Below are 6000 nucleotides of genomic sequence, written 5' to 3'. Positions count from 1 at the left end.
ACGACAATTTGTTTTGGGAATATGCACCACTACAATACAATATCAACCAACGTGATAAAGGTTTCATGATAACGATAATAAATAACACGTTTAATCACAATCCAAAATAGGGGCCGGGGAGTATTCCAGTATTTGTAGAAAACCATGTATTTCACAGAAAGCGGCAGGAACAGGAGGGTTGACAGAGCAGTTCTTTTTATGCTCAGGCTCCAGGGAACAAAGAACCTTAAGAAGAAAACCTTCACTTTGTGCATTATCCCAGATAGACATCTAAAAAAGAGATTGTGCCATTGTTAGATTCCTCTTCTACACTTCTGTACAACTTGTACATGTACAAGTCCTCACTTACACCTAATGGCTCCGTTTAGGGAAGCCCTCTGCTTTGTTCTCTGGAACAGAGAAATTGTGCCTCTCTTCTCGGTGTGCCTTTTTCTTTTTCTGACTCTTACACACAAATACAACAAACAAACACGATGACACCTTCAGACTTCATTCTCCAGAACATTGGGCGTATGCATTATCGCTCTCCTTTTGTTTTGGACCTCCTGGGTCGTTTCTTCCTGCCCTCAAATACAACTGACAGGAGTGTTTCCTAAACGAGCATCTCGGGTTAGGTTTAGGCACAAAAAACACTTGGTTAAGGAACGGTACTAGTGTGGCGTAGAAAGGGATTTCTTGAAACAGGTTGTGTCAAAGTTACTACTTCCATAAAGCTATGCAACATTCATCGTCATGGCAACAGTAAAGGGGGTTTAAAAACAACAACAACTGGAAAGTGAACAGGCTTGTCCTGCATCGAAGGTTGCGGTTAAAGACTCACATCATGTAGATGTCAACTGAACTGTGTCACATTTGTGTGGCTGCCATGATAAAGGACTTTTTAGCTGACTTTACATTAGAGTTGTTTCGGGGGTACCAGTGGGTAATTTTAACACATTGTGTATTAGTGCAGCGTTAAGAGGTTGAGGTCATTTCACTAACAGTGAAAGATAAATTTGATGATGACACACCAGATTGTCTGCAATGATAATAGCGCTAGTAGCCACTTAACTTTAAAACTATGAGTTGTAATAAGCGGCTTGCACAAAAGACCAAAGGTGGGGTTTTTAAAAAAAAATTTTTTTTTAAAGACAACAGTCTCTTCTGGAGGCCACTATTGTGATTCAGAATCAGGGGGGTTGAGTTGCAGTAGTCAAGGTGGTCAAAACATCCCTAAAGAGCTTTCATTACAACTTTGCTCTGACCCATTTACAGGAAACGAAAAGTGTCATTCATTTACTATCACTTACAGCAGTTGTCCCACACGGAGTAGATCACTCTATCTAATCTCGTGATGACACAGTTGATGTGTCTTAATGATTTAAAAATAGATCTGATGACTGGGATCAAGCCACATACCACATGCCTTTTGAGTGCAGTAAAGCCAGTTAATTTGTTATAAGGCTGACTTGCGCATTTGCTTTTAGGATGGTTTGTTATTTGGTCTGCTTGCATGGTGCATGTCATGAGTTCTACACACAGTTCTTTATTGCCCGCTACTTCAATACATTTAGCCATCGGTAGAAGTCAATAAGGTTTTTCCTGCCTCTGTAAATCTACCGCAGGCTACGCTGAGTGTTTTTTTTTCTTCCCGACCCTTTTTCCATACCCTGTTCTGTCTGTAACTGTTACTTTAGGAAGCTCCGAAGCTTCACCGGGGGAAGATCCGATTGTATAGATTCCAACGGAAGGAGCTTTAATTTTTTATCATTCCTGTGAAGGGACTGTGACTAAATATGTATCAGCTGTTCAAGAGTATAAAAAAAACAGGGCACCACTTCTCAAAAAAATCTTGAAGTAAAGACGGTCTAAGTTCTATTGTTTAAGTATGGAGAAAGATCATCCAATCCCGAAAATGATTTTGGAAAACAGAGTTGCGAATGAGTTTTATTGTACTTCAAAATCTCCCACGAGTCCTGAACGTACAAATCTCCACCAACAAGGCAAACTCCGAATCCCTTCCCATCATCCATCATGCAGTGGGCCTGGCAATCCTGCGCAGCTCTGCATGCCCTCTACCCAGCGCACAGGTCCAAGCCCTTGTCCAAAAGTGGAATCATGATGAGAAGTATCAAAATGAGCTATTGCTGTCACCATAAAGGAGAGCCCCCGCCCCAGGACAGATGGCAGTCCTTGGATCATTGCACCCACATTAACCTTCCTGTGAAGGGATAAGGCGCAAGCTTACTTTCACAAGGGAGTGGGGTCATTGTTCTAAGAATACCATTTCTGTTTTTTTTAGAGGACACTGATAGAGACCGACTCTCCAGGAGCTCCTGTGGAAGAAAACCCTTCAGGGCCTGGCAGGCAGACAGAAAAGGAATGAAGCCCTCAGTAGAAATGACAGGCAGGCCTTTGGCAGAGATGGTAATGTTATCCCTCGGGTGCTCTGTAACTCACACCTGAGGGAAAGGTTAGCGTGCTGCTGAACTCTATCCATTTGATTACCGTGACAGAGGCAAAGGTAATTAAGTTAATACAGTTTAATTACGCTGAGTAGGATTCAATGAATGTTTCATTTGTTATCCCTTGTTACTGGCAGTGCAATGTAGTCTGAGATAACTGGAACACACAAAGGTGTCAACGAATGGTGGCTTAGAAGTGGTTCCCGAAATGAACAACCCCGCAGCCACCATGCTTAAATATTTAACTTCTATAGCCAAAAGTCAGTGGAGAGGAGCTGGCGATCTGTTTGATAATTCATCTGGAAAATATATTGTTTTCCTCATTAATTATAAAAGGCATTAATGTAGCACCTTTTTAAATACTTATCAGCCCTGCTTTCCACAAATAATCTTAAAGAAACTGTGGCTGTTTGATTTGAACAAAGACATTTAAAAGCCATCATCTCTCACGTTGTGACAATAGATGGGTCCCATTACTGGATTTGAGTGTTTATACAGCACAGTGACTATGTTGTCAAGAATACCGTTGACATATTTTTCACTTGCTGCAATATACACTAATTGAAAGCTTTCAACGTGTGAAAGGAGGATTCATTTAAATCAAAAGCAAACACTTTTCTCTTGGTGTTAAATAATGCTCTCTTTAAAACAGCTTAGTCTTGAGTGTACATTTGAACAGTAGTTTCTGAACCTGTTTCAGCTCATTCTGCTGCAAGGTTAGCTGTGTTTGCTGTCCATTGAAATGGTATTGACTGCTGTCTTTTTTAATGAGTGCATTTGTCAGTATAAGCTTTCAGTCATTTGAAATACAGCTGGACTCCGTTCTATGCAAGGTGTTTAATTGTCTGCTCTCTAAGTGCCCTTTTGGTATTTTATTGAACTAATTTATTCTGAATGGAAACCCGAGAGGGTATAAAGCCATCTGTTTGACATTGCCAGCTGGACCCTGTCCGATAAGAGACATTTTTACAGCCGGGTTAAGCTTCAGGGTTTAAAAACCCACAATGCAGCGAGGTTGGTAAGTGCGGCTCTTTAAAACTGGAAGAGGCATAAAACCGATTCCAAACTATGAATGAGAAGTTACTGAGAGAACACACTGATAAGGGCCTAAATTATTATCTCAATCTTGTTGTCCTCAACCCAAGATAGAGGGTTTGGACAAATCAATAATCTGCAGGGTGCAGGAAGAGATGATTTAAAACAGCTGAGATCAAAACTGAACACCTGAGATAGAGAGAAATTTGTACAATGCCAATGAATAAATTATCTTTTTTTTTTTTTAATTTATTGCAAGGTGAGCTCTGTTGCTCTGCTTCTCCAGGGAAACCTCCACCAACTCACAGGAGCTCACACACAAACACAAACACACACACACACAGATGTAGTCCCACCCACTGGTCAATCGCAGGCCCCCCACCAACACATGTATCACTGCAAATGTCCTCCTACACAGAAATGCATCTACTGAGATCATGCACATGCACGTGCAGCACATTCAGTACACATACGCCTGTAAAGAAATGATGCATTTGAGCAAGCACATACACTCCTCTTTCTCTGAGCCCAATGCGTTCTAATGAGTTATACGAAGGGCACCTTCACAGTGAGTCTCTTGACCCGTGCATGTGGGAAGCTGTTTGCTGTGGGAGAGGAGGAGGTTCAAGGGGTGAACACGGCTCTCAGTAAATACACTGAAATTACGGCACAGAGGAGGCAGCCAATAGAATTTCTGATTTCTGATTTTCAAAACGCTTTTCCAGTGCAGGTTTCTCACAATATTGCTGAACCAACATTTTTACTTTAATGTACAGCTTCAATAAAAACCTGCCACATTTGAAGGTGACACCCGGATGAGAGATACTCTCAGCCCTTGCACATGCTTTACAGTATATACGGGCTCAAATAAATATCAAAATAAATTGGGAGGATAGCGAATGATTAAACTTTTTAGCATTATTTATTGTGTGCTGAGCAGACATGCTGGGAGGTAATTTATTAACAGTCCATGAAAAACATTTATGAGTCTGTTTCAGCAGTAGGCTCTAAACAAGAAGACATAAATCCCCCACTGCATCCTCAGTCCTCTCCTCTTCCTCTCTACTGTATGTTGAGCCGCCTCCACCTCGCCAGCTCTCTCTCTCTCTCTCTCTCTCTCTCTCTCTCTCTCTCTCTCTCTCTCTCTCTCTCTCTCTCTCACTCCACATCTTCTTCTGGTCATTTCTCATTTTTCAGTAGCCCACATCACAGGAGTAAGTGCCTGAGCTTAAAGATTTGCCATCAATTTCAAATTCATCAGTCGTGATTGGACTTTGGGAAGGGAGGGGGTGGTGTGTGAAAAGAGTGAAGTGGAACACATTTCAAAACTAATGTCCTTGATGTCCAGCAGTTCTGGAAAAACAAATTGGACAGACTATGTCCACGAGGTAAAAGATGATTAGTAAGAGCAGCCATAGTTTTCAGGACTGCACAAGCGCACACTTGTCAGATAAGCATTTCTTCTCTAATTAAAAATGGAACAACCTGCCTGTCTACGCACAGTGTGATGTTTGTGAATGGTGCGTTTGTGAACGGAGTTCGTGCAGTTTGTCGCTCGAGCACGTGTGTTCCAGTCAGAAATCTGCGTTGTCTCCACAAGGTGGTGTCATGCCTATTAGCTGAATGTTGCAGCTCGTTTGAACAGCTCTCGTGACTTCGTCGTGTGGGTGACACAACCTCTCCTATTCCCACATCTCTCGTGAAAGAAATAACGTACTGTATCAAGCCTGTAGGTCATTTTGATTTATCACAAAAAAAAGGTTTTCATAAATGTGCCTGTGCTTTTTTTTGTTGTTGTTTATTACAGTCAGTTTAAACTGTCTGTTGACTCTTGTTATCCTTCAGTGTGAAATGCCAAGTGTGAGTGTGCAAAACCGTTTCACTGCTGAGAGCAGTTCAGCAAAGTGAGACAGTGAAGCCAGCCACTCATTACCACAATTTGCAGGCCTTGACCCGTCCATTGACCTTCAGAATAATAGTGGCAGTAGTGTGGAGACAGTTCATTACCCACAATGCCTGCCAGTCCACGAGCTAATACATCCTCAATCACAAAACAAGGGCAAGAAAACGGGGCATCTTTTTGAAGTGCTGAGCTGACTCCCATCTCAATCTCCTAGATGTTCTCTATCCACTGAGCCTTCCAACCTGATTTTCTCTTCTGTCTCTTCCTGCATTTCATCCTCACTCATTACCATCAGACAAACCTGCCCTCTGGAAACACAAAGCTTTAAAAAAAAAAAATCAATTATCGATTTTCTAAACCTGGAATTCCCTGCTGTGTGCGAGAACAAATGATGAGTGATTACGCAATACAATTACAGTAAACCGCTCTCGTCCCTGGTGACACATTTCCCTGGTGGTCAGCTTTGTCTGGGGCAAGCAAGCCCATAACTAAATTAAAACACAATGCACCGCAGAAGCTAGTTTTTACATAGACATCAGTTGGGGGAGTCCAAGGAAATGCTAAGTGTCAGAGAAGTATATACTAGTTTATTTAAAGTTGATTTAAATTATAAAATAA

Source organism: Brachyistius frenatus, unplaced genomic scaffold (assembly GCF_029030835.1).
Source record: "Brachyistius frenatus isolate BFR_SWC_R1_liver_20210118 unplaced genomic scaffold, ASM2903083v1 Contig_47, whole genome shotgun sequence".
NCBI lineage: Eukaryota > Metazoa > Chordata > Actinopteri > Embiotocidae > Brachyistius > Brachyistius frenatus.
Note: the sequence above shows the minus strand (reverse complement) of the source record.